Below are 27,179 nucleotides of genomic sequence, written 5' to 3'. Positions count from 1 at the left end.
GCCACAACATTTTCCTGATGTGAAGTACAAAAAACTGTAACACTTATCATTATTATTATTATCATTACTTTCAGCATCAGTTAGAGGTGGGGATCACCAGACACACAACAATACAATAATATCATTCACGATACATATTATTGCATTTTTCTATTGCAATTTATCACCTTTTTTCAAAGGTAATTATGCCCTCGAAGTTCAACTTTGTCAATCTGTGTTAACTATTAAGTATTTAAGTTTATTTAATGAAATACTGATATTTGGATTCCCTGAAATGATACAATATCACATCCTGAGATAATAATAAATCCGCATGAGACCCAGCCCAATTATTCATGTCCTCTATAGTGGTCATTTGTTTTTGGTCTATATCTTTGGTCTGACTTATTTGAGCCACCCTAAAGATAAACCAAAATCAAAGATACCACCTCCTCCTCCTCCCTGCTGCCCCCTCCCAACCTCCCTCGGTTCTCGGGAGAATATCACAATACTATGTTGTATTGATTTTTTTTCCCTCCACCTCTAGCATTGGTTCCCTCAACTTAAAAATATCGGTCCCTTCTGCTCAAAAGGTAGTCTGTGTGGATCTAGACTGGGGAACTGAGGTGTTGAGACCTGGTAGCGATGATGGACTAATACTAGAGATGGACCGATCCGATATTACGTATCGGTATCGGTCCGATACTGACCTAAATTACTGGATCGGATATCGGAGAAAAATAAAAAATGTAATCCGATCCATTAAATATCACGAAAGCACCTCGCAAAACTTGCAACACACCGTAACTCGCCTCAGAACGTTAGCAGTCGGAGCAGTATGCATCACGTGATAGAGCAGCTGTGGCATGCCGGACCTGTCGGTGGTCTGGATAGCATGTGGAGCTTCGCTAGCAACCTGGCATTTCATCTCCGACAAAGTTATCCCCGAGAGAAGTAAAGCAAGTGTGTAAGTCCATCTCTGAATGTTTGTAAAGCATTCCCACGTTAAGCTTAACAAGCTACTGCCTCTCGCTCTCCGGCTGCTACTTCAATCGTGAAACTGCTTAAATGATCAGCTGATCGGCTTTTCTGTCGCGAGTCCGTGTCTCTTGTTTGTTTTTGGCCCACTTTGCACCAGAAAGAGGAAACCAGCGGCTGAACAACAGCAGAACGTTTAAGCTTGATCAGCTGTTGTTAGAATTTATTTAATATTTCTTTCTACACCAGGATCTTTTTCTACGTAGCTGACGCTGGTAACTGTGCAGGGGCGGATCTAGCAAAGTTTAGCCAGGGGGGCCGATAGGGCATGAACAGGGAAAAGGGGGCACAAAGACATACTTTTCTTTCTTATTCTCATTTAAAATGTCGAGCTTTTAATAAATAATTATCTGACACCCAAAGTTTTAATTTGATGTAAAATGAATAGAAGTCCATTACTGTATATAGTGACTATTAAGTCTAATATATATACCCTAGTAAGCTATAGTACTTTTTACTTTGGGAAGGTACCATCTGTGCAGTCTGCAATTTTGTTGAAGAAAGATGTTGAATCTATTTAATATTTCTTGAAAAATAATTGATTTCTGTGCATTTTTTTCACACTGCATCAAATTAAGGTTGATTACGTTGATTAAGCATCATGAGGTGGCGCGTGAGGGGTGGTTCCTTATTTTTTATTTATTTATTTTTGTTGTTGCTGGGAGTTGGAACCCTATTAGTTAGGTTGCTTAATATTTACGCTAAGTACTCTTTAAAATACCAGAATAGGGAGGATGGTGTAGGTCTAAGTTTATTAGATTGATCAGTATTGCTGAACTATGAAATATTTTTTTTGTATACAGGTATAACAGAATAGCTTTAGTGTAGTTGTTGTTTTAAACTTGAGTATGAACTTGCAGACTTGCAAAATGCAGCAAGATATTTTAAAAAACAGTTTTGTTGATTAAAAAACACTATATCGGATTCATATCGGTATCGGCAGATATCCAAATTTATGATATCGGTATCGGTATCGGACATAAAAAAGTGGTATCGTGCCATCTCTAACTAATACAAACATGAAAACAGTGCTTGTTCCATTTTTTTAATCATTTTTTGTTTTTTTATTTAGTCATTGTTTATTGAAAATAATCTAATCAAGCAACTTATAGTGAATCACAGCTGGTACATTTTGCTGTTGACTAATGCTTCCAAACGTTAAATTCTCTCACCAGTATATATAAAAAAAAGTAATGCTAGTTATCATTTTGAAGGACTGAGACCATTTAAATCTCAATTTCCAAATGAGACCCTGTCCAGTTTAAACGGTTAGCAAAGGCTCGCGCTAAACTCGGATTTCAAAATGCTAACAGAGGCCGGGAGCTTCGTCTCTGTCGGCAGCGATTAGCTTTAGCTGCTAACGCTGCTGATGTTTAGAAAGAGCAGCAGGACTCTGATTACACATGCTTCCAAGAACATTACAACTAAACTGATATATTAAAACATTTTAGAGATGATAGTAAATCATGACAGATTTCCCCTGACTATATTAAAGTTTCTCTGACTATATTTGTGGACATCTGTTACAGATGAACATCTGCTGTTGCCAGCAGCTCATAAACTAAAGAATCAATACAACATGTAGATCAGGTATGATGATTATTTAATACAAACCTACAATAACTAAATAGTTCTAAAGTTACAGGTTATATACTATGGAAGACTGCAAGTTAGTTACTGTATTTAATACTTTAGAAATTCCTGGGAGAGTTAAAGCCATTACTGGAATTTTTGCCATTAAATTTTTAATTTTAGTGGCGTTCTGTTCTTCAAATTCCCAACAGTACATGTCAGGGGTGAAAAACTGTTTTATTTTAGAACATAGGATAGTGGATAAGGAGCTGCCAGACAAAATGAAATGAACAAGAGAACACAGGAGGTTTATGAATGTAGTGAGAAAGGACATGCAGTCGGTTGAAGTGACAGAAGATGCAAGGGACAGGGTGAGATAGAGGAAGAAAATCTGCTATGACAATCCCTAAACAAACAGCCAAAGGAAGAAGAAATAGTAAAATCCATCCATTTCTTCCGCTTATTCAAGTCAGGATCATGGGGGTGCTGGAGCCTATACTAGTTGCCATATGGTGAGAAGAAGATTGCCAGTCTTTCACACGGCTAACACAGAGAGACAGATAACCATTCACATTCATATGTATGGGCAATTTAGAACTAATTAACCTAACCCCACTAATGGCATGTCTTTAACCCAGTACCTTCTTGCCGTGAGGCAACAGTGCTAGTAGTAAGTTTAAAATTTGCATTCCTAACTCTGAGCTCCAGTAGCGGACTCAGTGACTGAAACTGAACAGCCTCTTGTTTGTCTTCAACTTGCCATAAATTAGTGATATAGTTTAATAAATTGGGACTGGTGGCTATGTGTGTTACGTCTTTGCATCAAGCTGTTGAACCAACCTCTTCTCTGTAATGTTGAGTACTTAATAAAGTGCACAATGATGAGCGGCTGCAGTAAAAGACAAAAACAAAAAAAAACAAAAAACAAAACCTAATCCAACACATCTTGTCTTCTGCCAAGGTTTCCATCAGTGAAACGAATGAGTTACAGCAGGAGACACAGCAGTTTGTATCAGTATTAGAGAGACTCTGGTCTTGGTAGTGCTGATAGTGCTTTATTCAGCAACACAGACAAAAGTAAAGCATTCACTTTATTTGCTTTGGCAGTCTTTCTATAATTCTCATCTTGGCACTCCTCATTCCCTGCAAAAGCTCACTCTTTCACCCTCAAGAAAAAAAAAGACAGCCTTTGTGTGGATATTTGTTGTTGCTTTTCTGAAGTTAAAATCACTTTTAAGCCTATAGAAGGGAGAAAGCCCATTTCCTCTGGTCTTTCCCTTTCAGCTCCTCTCTCCTGACAAATCATTCATCTCTTTCCATTTGTTTGTTCAATTATTTTGTTCATTTTTTCATATCACCTGATTCTCTCGTTATTGCGTTTTATCTCTTTCTGCCGCTCACGTTACCCAACTCTCATTGTGCCTGACGCTGGTTATTTCTCCTCCAGGACCCAATCTAGCTGTGATGGATCCACTCATCTCTTCTGCATTAGACTGCCAGGGGAACAAACCATAGTATTAACAACAGCAATAAAACTGATGACGGTAATAAAAGAACCACACCAGCATTATCTGCGCCGTTGATACAAGTAATGGTGAGCAAGTTATCATGAATGGATCTCACTTTCTGACTCTCCCACTCCACACACATATATAATTCAAGCATGCACACTGCCAAGAAAGTAAAATCTATTTAACGGGCAATTTATGTGATAATCAGGCCATAACTTTCTAATTTATGAAGTTCCCTTCTGGAGACTACCAATCAAATCATCTTCAATCATTGTGGCTCTCCAAAATTAGCAAGATTCCAAGGATTGCTCTGTTCCTTACCAAGAGCTCACAAAAAGAATTGGATACAAGAACTGCTATTGAAATGTGGTCTAATTCTCTTGTTTCAGCACATTTAACTCATCCTGCCTTAATCAATAAAGTCCAAGTGGCAGTCAGGGTTAGGTCATCATCAATTTGTCTGACTGACAAATGAATCCAACAACTATTGACAGTAACAACAAAGGTCTTAGAACAAGTTACTGCAAACTGTAGATTTATGGTAATGAAGAAGAAACTGAAAAAGCTTCTCGGATGAGAGGTGAAACGTCTTCAAGCAACTTAAAGAAGTCCAGACGCTTTTCTTTCCAAGCTCCTTTGACTACGATGACCTGGATGACTGAGAACCTTCACAGACATGTATGGTAATGCTTTCATATAAGAGCCAAGACAAACAATATGTAAGCCAAACCCAGAAAGTCTCAAGTGATATTGTAAAAAATTGTCCCAGGAATACAATAAAAATGAATTAAATTGCAAAATGCAGTAAGTATAAAAATACAAAAACTACTTTCAGATTAAAACAAAAAACAGGTGGATCAACTGGTTTAAAGACAGTAGTCCTGACTAGTTTAGATATCACAACAAATTATTGAAATTTGGTAATATGGTTGGAAAAAACCAAGAAGAAAATAACAGAAATAGCAATATATTAACCCTCTGGGGTCCAGGGCATAATTGGCCCTTTTTGACTACTTTTGATTTTACCTCTATATTTCACCTTTAAAAACCATTTATCTTGCCTTGTTTCATATCATTCTTTTCAACACAACCTAACATGTCTAAATTTACATTTTTTTATCTTGACATATTGTATTAACACAACTGTTCTAAATTCAGACAAAAAAAACAAAATCTGAGTAGAAAAAAATGATAATTTTTACTATAACAACCACAAACATGCTTAACGAATCATTTTCATAACTTGAAATGCAATTTAAAAAAATTATGCACACGTTTTGCAAACACCTACAGTGGGGCAAAAAAGTATTTAGTCAGCCACCGATTGTGCAAGTTCCCCCACCTAAAATGATGACAGAGGTCAGTAATTTGCACCAGAGGTACACTTCAACTGTGAGAGACAGAATGTGAAAAAAAAAATCCATGAATCCACATGGTAGGATTTGTAAAGAATTTATTCGTAAATCAGGGTGGAAAATAAGTATTTGGTCAATAACAAAAATACAACTCAATACTTTGTAACATAACCTTTGTTGGCAATAACAGAGGTCAAACGTTTACTATAGGTCTTTACCAGGTTTGTACACACAGTAGCTGGTATTTTGGCCCATTCCTCCATGCAGATCTTCTCGAGAGCAGTGATGTTTTGGGGCTGTCGCCGAGCAACACGGACTTTCAACTCCCGCCACAGATTTTCTATGGGGTTGAGGTCTGGAGACTGGCTAGGCCACTCCAGGACTTTCAAATGCTTCTTACGGAGCCACTCCTTTGTTGCCCGGGCGGTGTGTTTTGGATCATTGTCATGTTGGAAGACCCAGCCTCGTTTCATCTTCAAAGTTCTCACTGATGGAAGGAGGTTTTGGCTCAAAATCTCACGATACATGGCCCCATTCATTCTGTCCTTAACACGGATCAGTCGTCCTGTCCCCTTGGCAGAAAAACAGCCCCATAGCATGATGTTTCCACCCCCATGCTTCACAGTAGGTATGGTGTTCTTGGGATGCAACTCAGTATTCTTCTTCCTCCAAACACGACGAGTTGAGTTTATACCAAAAAGTTCTACTTTGGTTTCATCTGACCACATGACATTCTCCCAATCCTCTGCTGTATCATCCATGTGCTCTCTGGCAAACTTCAGACGGGCCTGGACATGCACTGGCTTCAGCAGCGGAACACGTCTGGCACTGCGGGATTTGATTCCCTGCCGTTTTAGTGTGTTACTGATGGTGACCTTTGTTACTTTGGTCCCAGCTCTCTGCAGGTCATTCACCAGGTCCCCCCGTGTGGTTCTGGGATCTTTGCTCACCGTTCTCATGATCATTTTGACCCCACGGGATGAGATCTTGCGTGGAGCCCCAGATCGAGGGAGATTATCAGTGGTCTTGTATGTCTTCCATTTTCCGATGATTGCTCCCACAGTTGATTTTTTCACACCAAGCTGCTTGCCTATTGTAGATTCACTCTTCCCAGTCTGGTGCAGGTCTACAATACTTTTCCTGGTGTCCTTCGAAAGCTCTTTGGTCTTGGCCATGGCAGAGTTTGGAGTCTGACTGTTTGAGGCTGTGGACAGGTGTCTTTTATACAGATGATGAGTTCAAACAGGTGCCATTCATACAGGTAACGAGTGGGGGACAGAAAAGCTTCTTACAGAAGACGTTACAGGTCTGTGAGAGCCAGAGATTTTCCTTGTTTGAGGTGACCAAATACTTATTTTCCACCCTCTTTACTACCTCAATTCTCAAAAGTTCTTGAAAAACTGTTTAAAAACAGACTGGAAAAATTTATAGATAAACATAAACTACTCACTGAGAGTCAGTACGGATTCAGATCAAGCAGATCAACATCATCGGCACTATTAGATTCAATAGAATACATCACAAATTCCATAGACAAAAAGCAATATGTGGCTGGGTTATTCATAGACTTGACAAAGGCATTTGACACTATAGATCATGATATATTAATAAGAAAACTGGAACGTTATGGTGTCAGAGGGGTAGTTTTAGATTGGGTCCGGAGTTATTTAAGTGACAGAAAGCAGTTTGTGAAAATAAATGGTGGTTGCTCCTTATGTATGGACATTGCTTGTGGTGTACCCCAAGGGTCAGTTTTGGGTCCAAAATTCTTCAACTTGTACATTAACGACATCTGTAAAGTGTCCAAAGTATTAAAAATGGTTCTCTTTGCTGACGATACAAACATTTTTTGCTCTGGTGATGATCTGCAGAATTTATTGGAGGATATGACTAATGAAATAAGTAAAGTGAAGTTCTGGCTTGATAAAAACAAATTATCATTAAATTTGAATAAATCTAAACTGATGTTATTTGGAAATAGTAGTTTAAATACAAATACAAAGATTCAAATAAATGGTGTTGATATTGAAAGAGTCAGTGAAAATAAATTGCAGTACTAAACAAGGCAAAACAGGTATTCGACAGAACATCACTTCATATTCTCCACTGTTCACTGGTTTCACCATACTTAAGCTATTGTGCAGAGGTCTGGGGCAATAACTATAAAACCACATTACATTCACTTTTTACTCTTCAAAAAAAAAAGCAATTCGAATCATCCACAATGCAGGTTATAGGGAACATACAAACTCACTATTTTTGCAGTCTGAAATATTGAAAATTGACGATATAGTGAAATTCCAAACAGCACAAATTCTATTCAAAGCAAAAAATAAAGAACTGCCAGGTAATATTCAGAGTATGTTTTTGTTGAAAGAAGGAAGTTATAATTTAAGGGGTTTTTGTAACTTCAAAACAATGAAGGTACGTACTACAAGAAAAGGCTTTTGTGTTTCTGTTCATGGAGTGAAACTATGGAACAAACTGAATATGGAATTAAAGCAATGTCCAAACATAAAACTGTTCAAAAAGAGTTATAAAAATATGATCTTCTCGATCTATAAAGAAAAGGAAAATATTTAAATTAAGTGAATGTCTCTATTTAAAAACAAACAAACAAACAAAAAATTCATGATGTGATATTATAGTATATAGTATATCAGAAATCTGTTCACTATTTTTATTACAAATTATATCAGCAAGGAAGCTGACTAAATATTCACTGATAATTTATGGCAAAGGGGTGGGATTAAATAAGTGTATACTTCTTCCCACTCCCTTTCAACATGTAAATTAATCAGAATGTTTTTTTGTATGTAATTTGTATAGTATTTTTTTCTCTCTTATTTCTTTTCTAAATGTACTTGTATATTGTTCACATGTTGAAATAAATTACCAATCAATCAATCAATAAATTCTTTACAAATCCTACCATGTGAATTCATGGATTTTTTTTTCACATTCTGTCTCTCACAGTTGAAGTGTACCTCTGGTGCAAATTACTGACCTCTGTCATCATTTTAAGTGGGGGAACTTGCACAATCGGTGGCTGACTAAATACTTTTTTGCCCCACTGTATTTACCTAAAAATTCAGCCAATGCCTGCGTTTTTTATATAACCATTTAAAACTATTTACAGAACAATCAGGTGTTCTGCATCAAATAAGAAGTCACACAAATTATTTGTGCCACTCCAAAAAATAGTTTCTGTTCACTGTGAGATAAAGGAGAACACCACAGGCCTAAACCCTGCAGGTCTGACAGCAGGTGATGTATCACTCCTGTCTTCCACCTGGAGACAACATTTACATTGCAATCTGACTTCGGTGGAGTTTTTGCAGCAGCTGTGAAATTCACTTGTATAACTGACACAAATCAAAATAACGACTACAATACACACTAACTACACAAGACAACACACTAACTATAGACTGTCTGTGAAGGTTCTCAGTCATCCAGGTCATCGTAGTCAAAGGAGCTTGCAAAGAAAAGTGTCAGAGAAGCTACTTCAGAACTGAAGAAGCTTCTCGGATGAGAGGTGAAACGTCTTCAAGCAACTTAAAGAAGTCCAGACTCTTTTCTTTACAAGCTCCTCTACCTATAGACTCCAAACACGCTAAACGTCACAAATCTCTCACGTCTCAAAACTCGCTGTCCCTCTTTCTTTCGCTTGCTCGCTTTCTCTCGGCACCGTCACTCCTAAAATTTCTCCCTCTAACTAAACAACAAAATGCCAGATGTTGCCATATAATTTTTTGATTGGTCAACATGGTACATTTTTCCACCAATAGGGAAGGGGTATTTTTTCTTTAAAGATGCACCACAATAACTTTGGACCAAGACAAAAAGCTGGTTCTCCTACTTTTTCACTTTTAAAAATTAAGATTTGCTTTCCTTCATTCTGGCGCCCGTGTTTGTGTGCTGAACCCTCCTTCACACACAGCAACGACAATCAGGTCAAAGATAACACTGAGCCGTTAACACGTCTTCTTTGTGATGACAGAACAACGTGTGCCACAAAGTTTGCAATCAAATTCAGCTGGACTCTGGTGCGAGCTTATCAACTCTGAATGTTTACTGCATTTGTCATATTTTGGAAGTTTTTATTTTTAGTCTTTATTATAATTCTAGATTGAATAATCACAGTTATATTTACATATTTAGAAACTTTTCTAATGTGACTGTAATGATAGAGAGACTTACAGAATATTTTTTCAAACATGTTTTAATTTATCCATAAAGAAGAAATGCATTACTTTTTTTGCTGAAAATGCAGAAACCATAACTGAATTTTCTACTTCATGTGTTCCTGTAAATAGAACATAGCACAATCACCAGACAAGTAGGCATGCTTCAGCTAGAGAAAAAAAAAATACACTTACAGAAAATAATCAGATAAGACATGAGAGCTGCACAATCTAAGGAAACACAACAGCCCTGGACCTTGCATCACCTTAAGATGTTCAGCTTTTATTAAGACTGGTAGCAGAACTGTGCTGACTCAGGTCTATGATAATTTGTGATGCTGCACTTTCTAATACTGTCGAGAAAGACTGCCTTATACTGAATGGAGGTAGGCTGTCCCATGTAACTTAGAGGTCTCATATACAGTAATATACTAATTGCATATTTACAAGTTAAGGTAATCCAGTGCAACACTACGAAAGCAAATTGCGTCTTCAAAAAAGTTTTTTTCAAAAGTTTCAAATTATGAATGTATTGAATACTTTTTATAACTTTTCATTTGCTGTACAATAACAATAAAGCACATTTTGTTGTTGACAAATCAACAATACACTAAAGAACATTTTTAAGTACAACCCTACTACAGCAATTGGCAAGAGACCTTACAAGGTAAAAACCAGTACAGTTTCAGTCTGTGTATGTGTGTACGTCTGTCTGTTTCTAGGAAAAGGATATAATAAAACTCCTACTCCTGCCCTGCAGGTTGACAGCCCTAGCCTTCAGATTGATTTGACCAATAATTCCGGCAAAAGCTCATTCACATGAAACCAGATTCTGTGCTTCCCATCTGTCGCCCACTCCCTCACATTCAGTCTTGCTATTTCAGATTCCAACAAAACCTTATTTGTTTGCAACCCTGGAAAGCTATCCAAATTTTTAAAACTGTATAAATCAATACACAAAAAGTCTAGAATAAATCACGGCAAATTGATAATGATGGCTTTGATGAGAGAAGAAGTGGGTGTACTAGAAATGTGGTGGAAGATGACAATACTACCCAGAATTTGAGGTTGTTGTTATTCCCATGGATACTTTATGCAAACACATGCAATATGAATGCAGACGCTAATGCATTTTTAATGAATGTCATCAGAAGGCTAAATGTGGGACAGAGTGTTGTTTTAATTGAAGAGGAATAATTCAAGTACCAGCATTCCATCTGCTATATCACCAACTCAAAAAGGATGAGATTGTGTTATTTAACACCCAGTGTCACTTAATATTTGAATTAAAAAAATAATTTTAAGCTTTTGTGTTACCACTTAGTTCAGAAAATTGATTTCGCATTCATGCGTCTCATTTGGGGCTTCGCAAAAAGAAAATGTAGCTCAATTTGGAGTTCATAGTCTAGGTGGTTCGTGAAGTGCTCTCTGCAAGAGTTCCCTTAACGGGGAATAATGATATCAGTGAGTAACTGGCTTTGTGAGCTTCAACACATATTCCAAAACACTGTCATGTTGCAAAGGTTCTTATTCTTTTCCTCCAATTTTTTCTCAAACTACTACTTTTGATTAAATATTGCTAACTTAGCCACTTGTGGTTTTGGGCTACAGGAACAAGAAGACTGCTCAGTGAAACAGTAGGCATAACATCAAACACCAGCACGTCTGCAACGCTCTGTGATTTATTAATTATGAGTTTCCTGTAAAGGCCAAAGTTCAGTGGTGTCGACACGAACAGATACATTACTGCTGCAAAGTTTGGAGTCACCCAAAAAAAGTTTTATGTTCTGTGATTTTTTTTATTAACGTCTTTAAATAAAGAAATCTAGATAGGACATCCCTTAATCTGTCTTCTTTCGCTTATCCTAAGTCAGGTCACAACGGCTAAGCAGCATATTCTGTAGTCTTTCTCCCAAACAAAATGTTCCAGGTCCTCCAGGGAAAGCCCAAGATGCTCCTGGTCCAGAGAAGATATATATTCCTACTGGCAAGTTCTGGGTCTTCTGTGTAGTTTCCTCCCAGCTGGGCAAGCCTGGAAAGCCTCCAAAGGAAGGAGCCAAGGAGGAATTCTGCTTGTTCATTTACTATTCTGAGTTTAAGATTGTAGTTTCAGGCTTTGGTTCCTATTATAGTTGTTATTCCTTTGTGCTTAGTCCTTGATTTTGGATATCGGTTCCATTTCCTCTGTTCAGTATTTGCATTCTTAGGTCTAGGTTTTAGTTTGTTTGTATTCTGTTTCTCGTTTCTGTCATCATGCCTCAAGTCTTGTCTCCATGTTGTCTTGTCTCCATGTTTGTTCGACTTTCCGTCTTTGTGTGAAGTCTGCGTTTCTGTTCCTGCGTTTTGTTTCTCCCCGTTTAATTTTTGTGGCCTCTGTCTCTTTAGTTCTACTTCCCCTGTCTCGCCACCTGTAATTAGTGTCACCTGTTGCTCCATCATCATCCCCATGGCTGTCTCTCTCCTTGCTGTTTGTTTTTTTCAACATGAGAATTAGTTTAGATTTCCTGGATGCTGATCTGCTTTTAAGTTTATTTCTCGTTTCTCGAGCCCTGAATTTGGCGTCCTCCTGCATGCCACAAGACTTTTACATAGTACACAGTAGATCCCCTGGTAACTGGAAACCGTACTGCTATGGCTACACTGATTTGCTTATCTGTATAATTTTTCACTCGTGAACAAGATCCCACAATACTTAACCTCCTTTTGACTGGGTTAAAAACTTTCCCCTCAAATTAAATACAATTTCTGGGAGTGAACTGTGGCGTCAGTCTAGAGCTGGGCGATATATCGCGTTTTTAAAAAATATCGATATATTTTTATACGAGATATAAGATGTGACAATATCCTTTATATCGATATAGTCTATGTTACATTATAATTATACTTGTGGAGCCGCAAGTTTGTCTCTCTTTCGTCCACTTTCGTCTTTATGCAACGTTACTCGGCCTCGCCTCTCGTTCACTGAACACAACTCCCCCTCCTCCCCCATCGCTTCACCTGCAGGAAGCGACAAGATGGACACGGCGAATCTCCGTTAACGAGTTACTGCGCATCGCCTCGTGCGTGGGGCTGGATGGCGTCAACGTGTTAGCTAGCTAACCACGCAAACGAGCTAACCACGCTAACGCCATGCAGCCCACAGGGGCTGCACGGACTAAAATCCTTTCATTTTCTCAAAAGTTGACAGCGCGCCTTATATATGAATTCTGGTTGTGCTTGATGGCTGCGAACCGATTTTATGTGGAACAGGGCGCTCAGCAATCTGTCAAAAAAATTTTTAGTACGACTTTGGTAAGCTACGGAGCTGCACCGCTTGATGGATTGTCGGAGCATTACGGCTGAGCCTCGCGGAGTTATACGTACTGTGCTTCAACGTAATATTACCCTATTGTGTATAAGGACCATAAATGGCACCTGTTAAGAGACGTGGTTGCGAAGTGGATTTCAAACTCCAGGCTGTCAGTCACAGAGTACAAGTTGGGAACAGAGCAGCTGTGAAATCTGTCTTTGTTATTGTGCTCAGCGTCTTTTAGTTTACATTTTGACTGCACAATTGTGAGCTTTTTGTTATGCACAAAAACAACATTGTTTTCTTTTATTTATGGAGCATTATTATTTAATAAATGCTCATAGTTTATTTTTGAGTAAATTTTATGTACATCTGCTCTATGTTAATAAAAGTGCCTGTGTGACATCTGGGACACAGCTTTGACTAAGAACTCTCTTTTTGTTCTTACTTTATGGCTTTAAAAAAAAAAATCGAGATATATATCTTATATCGCCATCCAGCTAAAAAAAATATCGAGATATGAATTTTGGGTCGTATCGCCCAGCCCTACGTCAGTCATAGAGGTATTAGACGGGATCAGAGACCAAAGGAAAGCCTTGTTTTGCTCATTTGTCTCACTCATTTGTCTCATCAAAGAATCATCAAAGATAATAATCATTATCTTTTATTGGATAACATTTATTGAATCCCAGAATCTAGGACTTGATCTATTGCTGATGTTTAGACCAGTGTTTGTAAAGTTGAAGGGTGATGAATGTTTCTCATAATGGGCTTTTTTTGTTCTTTTTGGTCATCCCATTTCCCACAGTAAGTATGCAACATTCTTTTTTTTTTTTAAATCCTTCTTTAATCAACACATTTCATCTTTGTTTACATGACTGGAAAAGGTTTTTTCTAATGACTAATCCACTTCATAGCAAGTTATTCTATTAGATAATAAAAAGTACTGTCGAAGATGGATGGTAGATGATGGATTCAAACCTAAAACACTTCCTGCCTTGTAGCAACAGTCTTAACCACTGTTCCACTGTGCCCCCAAATTTATGTTACCACATAAAAGTTAAGAAAATGTCTACAAGCTGCAGCTGATAACAAATACCTACTAGCTATGAAACGTTGACAGGAACATAGTTTGGATACCATTTCCTGCATTGTGGTAAATCCCGTTGGTAGAGAGAGCATACTTCACATACTTGCCAGGGCATTGCCAGATCTGATTGACTGGGTCCTAGCCTTGATGAGGGGCACTTTAGCAAAGGTCCTGCCCCTCATCAAGGCTAGGTGCAGCTGAGAAGGGCTGAGAACATGAGGTGTTAAGGGTTAAACCACTCGAGAACGTGCCTCTAACTATAAAAAGTCATTTTTGCCTGCACTGGAACAAGTTTTGTTTAAAGTCTGGCCTCTGTCTTCTATGTGTGACCCTGCCCAAATGTCAGTTTAACATGGCAACAGCGTTTGATTAAGCAGGAATATACTGAATGTTCTAATTCATTCAGGACCTGCCTGCTATCTTCAATCAGAGAGTAACAGCAATGATTTCACAAAGTTTATTTAACAAACAAATCAACTGTTGGCAAGCCATTAATTTTTTTAATGACCTACACCATAGCACTGCAGCCTGATATAAAATTTGATTGTACAATATAGAAAATAAGCTTGCCTGATGTTGTATTCTCTAGCTCTGTGTTCCCTCAAAGGTCAACACTGTCTATATGGGTTTGCTATTTGTCAGTGATGCAGATTTATGTGTCAGAGTTTACCAAGTTGGACTCGATACAAGCAGGAGCCTCATGAGCTGAGTGCTGCTCAAAAATGTTTAAGGCATGGGAGTAATAGAGAAGCCTGCACACATCCACCACTTCAGAAACTGCATAAGAGAGTTTGTATGAGAGAGAGAGAGCGGGAAGCACAATTTTCATTGCTTCCACACTCACAGCAAAATTTAGGTAATGCTTAATCATAAAACCTCACTGTTTTATAATGATCCTTGACTTTAAACGGGTTAAACATCTCAAATCTGCAACGCTAAATTGTCATTCGTGTGGGTATTATGTTCTTAAAACTGGCAATAAAGGAAGATGAAACGTTTTATTGTTTTTTAGTTGTAGCGAGGGAACGCAAAGGTTAATTGTTGAGAGACTTTGTCTAATTAAAAGCAAATTTCTTTGTGAAGAAATCTGAGAAATTGCCTTGTGGGCTCTACAATTGTACGAGCTATAGCTTGTATCAGGAGCAACAATCAGCTGTTTTTCTGCTCTGCTGGTGTATTGAATTAGCTCGTTTACAGCATATGGCTTTGCCTACATTTTACCCATGGGTTGCCACTTTGTGCAGTGAAATGCAATCTCATCTGAAAACTTTTTGTTTAATGCCTTTTATATTTAATTCAGCATAGAGGCTTGTATTTAAGTGCCTAGAAACTTTTAATAATGCAGTGGTATAAGGAAATCATAGACATATTAGTAACAGGCTGTACATGCAGGACTCAAATACATTTTCCATAAATGGATCCCTTAAAGCGTTTTTGTAGATATACAGAAGTAATCCTGTCATCTAATATTTTAGCTTTTCAAAGGCCAAGATTTGTATATTACTCACAATAATGTTTGCTTAAATTAATTCCATTTTTGGTGATATTCAGTTAAAATTTTCTTTGGGATGATTAACTGACACTTTCATATTTCTTAAGACTTCTCAGTATATACAGATTTTTATTAATGACCAGTCTTAAATTAGGGAACTATTTGCTGTTTTGACTTATGTTTACTTACATACACTCACTCTGGACAGACTGAAATGCTAAAGTGCTCGCCTGAAACACCTGAAATGCCACAGCCAAACTTATGTGAACAACTGCATGTAATTGTAGGTCAGCTGTAAAAGTACAATAAACTACAATACGTCATTCCCAAGAAACTCCAGTTCACATATCAACACACTAATTCCAATCCACTGAATACGTTTAAATTAAACAACTCTACAGTAATTATCTTTACAAAGTTACGCTTCCAGCAAATCAAAACACATTCATTTCAAAAAGCTGCAGCACCAGCTAAAGTTAATTCTTTATATCACCATTAATTAAATATCTGTATGACATTTTCCACGGTTTGCTTGCCTCTGACCATATATACTAGTGTTTGCACACACCCCCCAGTCTTTTCTTTTCTTTTTTGTTCCTATAAACTCCAAACTCTTTAGTTACTTGAGCTACAGTAATTAACTCAGAGGAAACAATAGTCATGATCTGACATTATTTTAGAACAAGAATCACTTTTATTTTATTTTGGAAAGAATTAATTGTGTGTTGTAAATGTTGTCACTGCAATGGAAACACTTTGGAAAGATGCACCATTTCTGGCTTCCTTCATAGACACTATTAAGTTTCTTCAGTCGGACTTTCTACTGCTTTTTGCCATAGCAATGCAAGCTCGGACATCTCCTCTGAGGAAAACTGACATTGTGTTGACTCTACGGCTGGGTATCGATTTTGATTTCTATAATCGATTCGATTCCAATTCGCAAGGTCCCGATTGGATTTGATTCTGAATGAGACAATCTGAAATATTATAATTCAGATCATTTATCGGTACATATCCATATTTTTATAAAGCCAAAGCTGACACTTGTGAGACTTCAGAGGTGTAAGCATCACAGCAGCTGCCTTTGTGTCAAAGTAACTGAGGATAAAACACAGAAAAACACGGAGATTTTCCTGGCCTGGCTTTTCATAGCAGATAACCGCCTTAAAAATATTCTGCAGTAGATTAAAAAAAACTGAAGAAAATCATGAATCAGCATATGAACATTATCTGATGCTGCTAAAAGTGAAACAGAACAAAGTTACTGAAGTTTTATTAGAGACACAGCTAAGCTTTTTTCAATTTAAAAAGTTTAAATTAGGTTTTCTCAGCGGAGGTTGTTTAAAAACAAAAACAAAAAACAAAATAGTGACCGACAGCACTGTACACAATGGTAGACTGGTGCATAATAAGACAGAAAGAGAGGGCTGTGCAGGAAGTGTGATTTTATCTTGGTGGAAGCAAAACAGCCAAAGCAAGCGGGAATTCGTGACAATGTTTTTCAAACATGAAGTATAGTTTTGATCTTCTTTTGCTGTTGGTTCAGTATATTTTGGACAGAGAGTGACAAATCCTGCAGGTTCAGAATCTGTGAGATGTCGGCTTCCAGCACCAGACAACGTGTCCGTGTACGTGCAGTGAAATCCGTCTACCTGCTTATTAATCGTGTTTTAAGTGTTCTAACTCAAAGTGTTTTAACTCTTTGAAATAGTTTTGTGACCTTTAATCTGAGATTCTGGCGTTTCTGGCAAAATCAATTTATATTTGAAAATAAATTTAGGATTTAATGAATCAATATTGATTGCATTATTCAAGCTAAAATCGATATGAATCAGGAAATCGATTTTTTAAACCCACCCCTAGTTGACACACAACTGAAGGGCCCAGACAAATTACAATAATAAAGGGCATATTAAGCACTGTTGCACTAGGTCTTGAAATTGTAACCCTTTAAACTGAAAAAGCCTAAAAGGGCTCACCGACAGTGTATCCACTGGGGAGGACAATGACCCATTTTACAAGTTTAAAGTACACTATAATTTAAATGGGTTCCTTTTTTTTGCCCAGCTCCACTTTCCCAAGTTTTAAGGATTTTGGCCTGGTAATTTCAGCATAATGCGATCACACGGTAAACAACCAAAAAACAGCACAGATAAAGCAACTCCACCTCATCTTCCCCCTCAGGAGATAAAATAAAATAACAGAGTAGGAGTAAAGGTATCAATACTGGTACTGACAAAATTCTAACAAAACCCATCTATATCAGAATCTTGTTCTCTTGAAAAATGCTAAAATGGCCTTTGTACTGAAAGGCATACATCACTCTTTTATAAGAAGCCTCCAGGGATTATGCACCAGCTTGGCTTTAAAGTCAAAGACAGTAAGAGGACACAAAGGAAGGAAACAACAGCTGATGAAAGACCGAGGGATAAAGGATTGCAAAGGTCCTTTGACAGACTCACCTTGGATCTAATAGACATGACATCGTCGTAATGTCCTAGGACAATGGCTTTTTTATAACTAGGGACAACCTTAAATTCACCAACTTAATCATGTCGAGTTCTTTTTCACACAGTTCAAACTTTCTAAAGGGCTCTCACAGAAAGAATTTCTCTGCTTTCTTTAGCTTCTTTTAAATACCATCATTACGCTGTGGAGACTGATCCATTATTCATTTAATAAAGTCCTACCGGTTAAATGAATAATGGATCAGTAAATAATGGATTAGTAAAAAAAAAAAAGAAGAAAAAAAAAGACTTCAACATTTCTCTAACTGTGAAAAAAAGAAAGTTCCAGCCTGCACATTTCTGGACATCTTGGTAATTAGCGTATGATCATATGTTAAGTGTATCCTCACATGAGTTATTTTGTATTTCTAAGGATCAATTTTTCATTTTCCAATTTTATGCGCGCGCGCACGCGCACACACACACACACACACGCACGCGCACGCACACACACGCACGCACGCACACACACACACACACATATATACAGAATGCGTTTTTGAAACAACTTGAAACATTCAAGTTTGAAAAATATGCAAAAAACTCAAAAATCAGAAAGATGGTAAATATGTACAAATACAAAACTGTATCAATAATGACTTGAGACCATTTCTTTGATAAAAGAATCTAATTTAAACTAACAAATACTTTGTCTGCTAACTTTGGATTAACAGAGTGGGTGTGAGAGGAGCCACAGGCTGCATGGACAAACACAGCCCCCCCACCAAGTAACATCCTGCTAAGAGACGATGCCTTTCAAGCAGCAGCCTTACACGCTGCAGGAGACAGAACTCATGGGCTCAGCCTGAAAAATTGTTATCAATGTCAAGTGTATTAGTGTAGCTTTCATGAGCCACCTAAGTGTTAATGGAAAGTGATACTTGCTCTTGTTAACAGACACATCATCTTTTGTTTAGGCACATGGGGATGAGCACTTAATCCAACACCCCAGTGATAATCATAAAGCATTTTTCTTAACACTTCTGAGTTAGAAAGCTCTGAAACTCTAAAGACAAATTATTTCTTACCTCTACCATTATTTGCTTTATGACATACTCTAAAGTAGTCTCAAAAGTTTCTGACAAATGCTGTTTCTTTGTGTATTTCTTAGTTTGTATGTTTGTTTTTATCAGGTTCATTTGAAATTAGAAGTTATCCTATATTTAGTAACTCTTTATGGTAATTTCATTTTAATGGAGAAAGACATAACATCAACCAAAAATCCAGAAAAAAAAGACATTACATAAAAGTTACAAAGTGATTTTCATGTCACTGAGTGAAATAAAGGGGACCTTGTGGGCAGAGCAAGATTTCAATCCATTATGGCATGTGCTACCAATGGTGTTCTTGGTGACTGTGGTCCCAACTACCTTTGGATCATTAGCAAGTGCTTCCCATGTAGTTTTGGGCTGACCCACCACTTTTCCCCATGATCATCCTCACTCTATGTGGCAAAATCTTGCATGGAGCTCACAATTTAGGGTGACTGAAGACCATTTTATATTTCTTCCATTTCCAAGTAATTTCACTACTTGTCATCTTCTCACCAAGCTTCTTACTGATGGTCTTGTAGCCCATTCAAGCCTTGTGCAAGTGTACAATGTTGTCTCTGAAGTGAGCTTTGACAGTTCTATTCTCTTGCCTATGGCGAAGGTGAGGAATAGAAGAAATTGATTCTGTGGACTGAATCAATTTCTTCAGATACTCCTCAAATCACTGAGATCAGGAGTATCTGTAACAGACTGACTGACTGAAATCTGCATGCCCATGTGGGAGACAGATTACAATCTCTGCTATGCACAATTCCGGCTAGCTTGTAGGGAATCAAATGATTATTTCAGTGACATACAAATCAATTTGTAACTTTTATGCAATTTGTTTTTTCAGGATTTTCTTTTTTTGATATTCTGTCTCATAAAATTAGTTTCATAAAATTAGAAACTGTTCATCCCTTTGTAAGAAAACAAACTTAGAATTCAGCAGAGGATCAAATAATTGGTTCTCCGCACCATATAAAAGTCATGTGAAAATCAGTTTTTTCTAGTACACTCTTACTACTTCCGGGAATTAAGAGGATAAATAACAGCCAGGTGCTGATATTAAAATGTGCTTGATTAACTGATCATCAACATGTTTGGCAAGTTACAAGTTACATCTGAATAAATCACAAGATTTGTGGAACAATGTCCTTTGGGCACACTGCACAAAACAGAAATGTCTGGCCATAATGCATAGTGATACGTTTGGTGAAAACCACACAGCATATCAGCACAAGCACCCCATTTCTAATGTCAAGCACAGTGATAGAGGGGGTGATGATTTGGGCTCGTTTTGCAGCCACAGCATATTGGCATCTTGAAGTCATTGAGTCAACCATAAACTCCTCTGTACACTAAGGTTGGCCGATATGTAAAATTTTCTAGCTGACAGTCGTCAGTCCACTAAATGACGATAGGCGATATATTCGCGCAGGTGACTTTTTGATGGGCGGAGCAATGAATCATGCACGGACTGATTGGCACATTGAGAATTTATACGTTTTGTTTGGAGGAAATATTTCAGTATTAATATAACTACTTTTTGGATTATTCATTTATTTATTTGAGATGCACCAAATCGCACAAAAGACTTAACATTACGTCAGAGATTTTATTCTATGTTTGCTGGACTAGACATTTTGATTTTTAACTTACTTTTTGTTTAATTTTTTATTTGCTGTTTGGTTGGGTGTGTAAGACAAATAAATTGTCACAATGACCTAGAGGGTACTCTAAAAGTAAAATGTTCTTTTCTCATTTCAAGTAAAATAAGTTTGCATTCTGAACTTTAAAAAAAAGCTTTTGAAAAAGCTGACTTTAGAAAAAAAATGGTGACTGTAGCCAGTGGCACCCCTTGGCCTCCCAGTAGATTCACCTATGGTATCAATTTGAAAATCCTACGTCACTTCGTTCTCAAGTTATTCAATTCACAAGATTTTCTGAAAACTTGACCTATGACCTTGAGGTCGCTTAGTTCTCGATTTATCCCATTCCCAAACGTGGGTGTTCATGTTGCCTGCCAACCTGGCGGGTTTTTGACAAAACCCCATTAGGCTTTTACGTGTGAGGGGTAAAAGGTGTAGTGTAAGTTTCCCTTTATCTTGTATTTCTCTAACCATCTAGGCATTAACTCCCCCTTTTTCCTCATAAAGTGAGGAAAGGGATGACTGGACAGATGACCTTACATCTAACCCTAGAGATGAGTTCTGCATCTCATCTCCTGGTAGAGTTTTTTGTTTTCATACGCGCTCTGAATAAATGATTTGATTTGCTGAGTAGCATCCCATCACAGACAAAAGAAAACACTATACAGATTAAAGCCCCATGGTAAATTCAAGGAAGGTTAAAAAGGTCAGTCAAAGTCTAGTAATAGGTCTGGGCGCATAAAAAAAAAAAAAAAAAAAAAAACAGCATCTGGGTCTGGATCTGGACTATTGCTGATCTCAGGAAAAAAGGTGTGCTAAATCATGCCCAAAACAAAACAGAACCATCAGATCCTCTCAATTAGTGGACAAATGTTCAGTAATTTCCTTCAATTTGTCACCCATTTTTACATTCTTAGAGGTGCAGTGTGCAGAATTTATCCTCACTGTTTCTATGAGAAGCTATATGTACAGCCATTTATCAGGAAACCCCCCAAGATTCATTAGGAAAAGCCTGGAAACCAAGAATTGTAAATGAGAATAAACAAAATAAAAAATGATAGATAGAAAATGATGAAGGATGAAGACTGAAGTCCTGTTTGTGAGTTTCACCAGTAAGATCAAATAACTGTGCTAACAATACACACCCATTCGCTTGTTAAAATGTTTCACGACTACAGAACCTGCTTGACTCTGCAGATAATTGATTTATTTAGGTACCATTATGTGTTGAATATGCGTTTTATTCCCATACCAAAGATTTCTCTTCTTCACTGAGGTGAGGAGTACATGATTAGACTGAGATGGTGGGCTGCCTCTGCATCATCATCATCATCATCCAGTAAAATGCCATTTTGATGCAGTTTATATAAAAGCTAAAATGGTTACTACAATATTCTACCCAAGCATATAAAAAGAGCTCCGGCTTATTACCCGGTCCTAGTTATGAGTCACATTTCCCCTAAAGTACAGATGCAATTCCAGCTCATTGGGGTAATGTTCAGACTCTAATGCTGCTAATTCTTCAGCACTTGCTTTCATCCACTGTTCAATATTCAGCCATGCTGGCAAACTCACACAAACCTAACATCCAGCCCCACAGCTTTAGCACCTTTCTGTCTCCTAATGCTCCTATAGATCCGATTACCAATGGAGTAGTTGGTAGTGTGTACCTCACATGTATTCAATTCATTCGGTGCTCTAATAGAGACTGACCGGGCTCACAATTTATATAAAATGATGACATACAAAGTTATCACAGGGAACCAAGTTAGTGTGCCTCCCAAGCTATACTGACTTACTTTTTACAGATCATGTACAACAGTGGTGTCAAACTCAAATACAGTTCCAGAAATTGTTTTAATATCATGCTGTGACATATTTGAAAATTATCAACTATTTAGATGGTCTTTTATAAGCATCTGCACAAGCAATCTACTGCCTGAAGACAGCGGTAATGTGCTCTACTACGCATAAATTAAATTTATGGGAAGTGGTTGTTTAAAAGGCAACATTAGATTTTGTTGCTTCTTGTTTGGCAGCAATGAAGCTGGATACATGGCTGTAAATTTAGGCGACTCAAAAGTTCAGCAAAATATATTATGCTCTACAGTGGTTTAATTTATGAGTCACAGCTGCTATTAAAGGCATAGCACATTTGTAGGAATCCAGAAGCATGAATACCTAACATGAACAGAGAGATGAAAAATGACACTGATATAAACATTAAACACATCTAAGAGGCTCCAAATTTCCTTACTCTTAATTTAGCAAAAGTTATCTCTATGCAGGAGAATCCCAGGCAATACATCCATATTACTTAGATCCTGGTGTTGTCTTGCATGTGGTAAAAAATAATTGAAATTAATTTAGTGAATTAGCCTCTTCATCAAAAATGAAAGCATATTTTATACAATCAAATTAGATGCAGTCCTGTAAAATTAAGAACACCCCATGATTCAGTGGCTTGTCTATTCACCTTTAGTAACTCTATCAGGAATTTTGGCCCACTCTTCTTTACAATGTTGCTTCAGCTCAGTGGAGTTTGCTGGCACTTGTGTTTTTTCCCACAGCTATTTTGTTGTAGCTTTGCTGCTGACTTTGGGATCACTGTCCTGTTGCATGACCCAGTTTGGATCAAGCTTGACAACCTTGTGCTTGAAAGTTTGTACGAGGTGATTGTGCCATTATGCTGTTTGATTTTTACTAAATGTGATGCTGTGCATTATGGCCAAACAACTCCACTTTGATTTCACCTATCCAGAAAACCTTGTTTCACAAGTCTTGTGGTTTATTCAGATGCAACTTTGCAAACCAAAACTGTGCTGCCATGTTATTTTTTAGAGGGAAGAGGTAACCTTTCCAACACTTCCAACTGAGGCCTGTAGAGTTTAAGATGTACCTCTTAGATTTTTTTTGCAGTTTCTCTGAGTATCTCAGCAGTATCTGACCTTGGGGTGAACTTGCTGAGATGTCTACTCTACTTTCTACTGCAGTGTGTTAACACACACCTGAATACTCCAGATCAACAACTTCCCACAACTCCAGCTTTAGACAGGGTTCATGCGCCTTTTTCAGGGTCAAATTCAAGCTTTTCCAGCACATGCTTTAATGCTTTAAGAATGCACAAGCATCTACTTCAAATCTATTTAATTTATCATCTGTGATATTATGTACAAGTCCAATGTATTTTGTTCATCTCCCTTAAATAAACAGGCAGCCTTAAAACTGTTTATCTTGCCAATCTGTTATTTTCTCATTTTGACAAACTGTATCAGCACAATTTATCTAAATTCAGACAAAATTTTACAAGTAGAAAGTAGAAACCACGAGCATGTTTAACGAATCATTTTCATAACTTGAAATGCAAATAGAAATTGTACATTTTTAAAAATATGCACAAGTTTTGCAAACAACAAAGTTACATGGTACTATTTACCTAAAAATGCAGCCAAGGCTCAGACGTTTTTTATATAACCATTTCAAACTATTTACGGAATAATCAGGTGTTCTGCATCAAATAAGAAAGCACAAAAAATATTTATGCAACTCCAAAAAATAGTTTGTGTCCACTATAACACAGATGAGAACAGCACAGGGATAAACCTGCAGGTCTGACAGCAGGTGTGTCACTCAGTGTTTACACTGCAATCTGCCTTTGGTGGCTTTTTTGCAGCAACTGTGACGATCACTAGTAGAACTGACACACAAAACAAAACAACGACTACACTACACACTAACTACACAAGACAACACACTAACTTGAGACTCCAAACACGGTACACGTCACAAATTTCTCATGTATCAAAACTGTCTCTCTCTCTCTCTCTCGCTCACTCCTAAAACTTCCCCCTCTTCCCAAACAACCAAATGCCACATGTTGCCATATCATTTTTTTGATTGGTCGACGTGGTACATTTTTCCACCAATAGGGAAGGAGTGTTTTTTCTTTTTTCACCAATAACTGTTGTTTTTCACTCACAAGCAAAGCGTGTTTGCTAGCGCTCTCCTTAGAAAACGCCGTTTTTACCGTTTCTTCCCGGAGGAAACGCCACTGTTTTATTAAAAACAAAAAACACCGGTTTTACGTGGCGTATCAACACAATTTAAACACTGGTATATAGTTTGAAGTCCGCACGTTTGACCCAAGTTGAAATGGAGACTCTGGGTTGGTCGACCCCAGAGGGTTAACCAGAAAGCCTTAAGTTAGCAAGTTATGTATCAGGCTAATGTTTAAAGCTTTCACTTGAGTAAATTAACTCATTTCACTGCTAAGTAATGTTAGCTAAGTTCACAGCATATTCCATAATAGCGCTGCCATACGGCATCACACGCAGTGCATTTCAATCATTTCTCCAGCGAGTTTGATAGCTAGCAAAATAATAATCATAATTTTTTAAAAATAGCATGTGTAACGTACACGTACTGGAAAATTATTTACTAGGACTCACCTATCATGTGACTGGAGAGCGCAACCTCCGCCATTGTTGTTTTCCATCAAACACTCATTAAAACAGCAACCTATAAGTATGTTAGCGCACCCATCCCCGACTGTCCGAGGGAGGGGCGGGGTTACACGTTGAAACAGACAGAGGGGCAAGGCAGCCCAGGCGGATTTGCCTCTACATTTTGCGACTCATTTTATTTCTCTATCTGATAAGAAAACTATTCAATCAGATAGTTATTTGTGGTGAATGAAATACAGTTACACTTTCAAGCACTTTTAAGCACCACATCTGAGATTCAAGCACTTTTCAAACCTTGAAAAGACAACATTAAAATTCAAGTATTTTCAAGGATTTCAAGCACCCGTATGAACCCTGTTTATAAAAAGGTGCTAACGCTTAACGTGACCAATTAATCAAGTGCCTTTGATTAGCAGCATCTGGCTACTAGGGGTGCAGCTATTGATCATTTTATTAATCTATCGATTGAACAATTAATTATTATTAATAATAATTCAGTGTCCAACCTAACCTCAGGCCAGTGCCTTACTGGCCCATGTACATTTTTATTGGCTTGTGAAAACCGCTTTTATTAATAAATATTAATGCAATTTAGTTTAATTTAGCCTTCAGCAAGCTGTATGATTTAACCAGTCTGGTGTCAGACTAAGTTAACAGTTCATCTTCATCTTTTAATACAACTTCTGGAGGCTTACTGCAGATGTTTCTGTGTACAAAACAAACAGCAGTGGATGGAGCAACTACAAAGTTTGCTTTTCTTCATGTTGGAGTTTGTTGAAAGACTTTTTTCTAGTAAAGGTTTCAATGGTGATTACAGGAACAGCGCAGCTGTTTTGAAAGCTAGAAGCACATTTTTTCACTCTGAGCTAAGCCTCTCGGCTCTGCCTCTTTGCTCTTGTGTAAAACAACTCTGCCTCCACATTAAAATGTGCCAGCGTTATCATCACTGCTATCAGTGTTTTTGTTTGAAACTAGTGGCTGCGCGGGCTTAATGTTGTCAGGCTTTTTATTCACATGGTGCTCCTAAATACGTTTGTATCGCAGGTCTGTTTTTAGTCAGAAATGTAGGTTTTTTCACATGACTCTACAGTAATCTGAGCAACTATTCTCAAAAAAAGAGAAGAAAAAAAAAGGCCATAAAAAACTAATTCACAATTATTTTTAGTGTTTAAAATTAAATCAAAGGATACAGATAATATAAGATAAAAAAAAAAACAATAATACACTACTGCAGGAGACTAAATCTAGAGTTAAAAGGCAAATTCATTCAAGAGATAACGATGGAACCTAAATGGTTTGTAATCATGAATTTAAATTGACTGAGAGCAACCAAAGAATTCATTTTCTGGATGCATTGCAGAGAGTTTCAGGTGGTTAGAGCGAAGAAATTAGAAGCTGGACTTGCAATGATAGCCAAGCAGGACTAGGGCTGATATGGACCAGAGTGCCATCCTAGCATAGAAGTGGTGGAAAATGGCAGCCTTCCAATTAGAGTCTTAGCGATAAACAGAGACATATGCCTATCATGTATTTTAGGCAGAGAAGATCAGCAAACGTGTTTTAACTGCTGATATGTATAGAAAACCAAAAGTTGAGTAGAGACTATTAATATAAATGATTAACTTTTTATACCTTAAAATCTTTCCCGACAATGAATCCATGATACACTGACATCAAAGAGTCCAGATCTGGTCCTTATCCTGTCCTTTCCTAAAACATCAACTTTAACTACAGCATACAGTGTGTGTGTGTGTGTGTGTGTGTATATATATATATATATATATATATATATATATATATATATATTCATCCATTCGCTTCCGCTTATCCTTTTCAGGGTCGCGGGGGGCGCTGGAGCCTATCCCAGCTGTTATAGGGCGAGAGGCGGGGTACACCCTGGACAGGTCGCAGGACCAACACACAGGGACAGACAACCATTCGCACTCACATTCAAACCTAGAGACAATTTGGATTATCCAATTAACCTATCCCCACAAGCTGCATGTCTTTGGA

General features: G+C 37.6%; 1 protein-coding gene across 13 annotated transcripts in view; it reads right to left on the bottom strand.

Annotated features, from left to right (window-relative positions):
- Positions 1 to 27,179, bottom strand: part of gpat2 (glycerol-3-phosphate acyltransferase 2, mitochondrial) — a 176,625-nt gene that overhangs the window by 78,771 nt on the left and 70,675 nt on the right. The window contains exon 1 of one of the 13 annotated variants that reach the window (XM_086314878.1): positions 25,152 to 25,235. The exons of 11 other annotated variants lie outside the window; for them this stretch is intronic. The gene's annotated coding sequence lies outside the window, so the exon portion shown is untranslated. Of the gene's footprint in view, positions 1 to 3,947; positions 4,063 to 25,151; positions 25,236 to 27,179 lie in introns of those variants that run through there. One more of the 13 variants, XM_086314882.1, reaches the window with a different exon arrangement.

The sequence above is a fragment of the Aulonocara sp. 'chitande type north' Nkhata Bay genome, linkage group LG12 (genome assembly GCF_057382095.1).
Source record: "Aulonocara sp. 'chitande type north' Nkhata Bay isolate Kocher_YH1m ecotype deep benthic linkage group LG12, A_spYH_male_GT1.1, whole genome shotgun sequence".
NCBI classification, from domain to species: Eukaryota; Metazoa; Chordata; class Actinopteri; order Cichliformes; family Cichlidae; genus Aulonocara; species Aulonocara sp. 'chitande type north' Nkhata Bay.
Note: the sequence above shows the minus strand (reverse complement) of the source record. Positions and strands in the feature narration are given on the sequence as shown.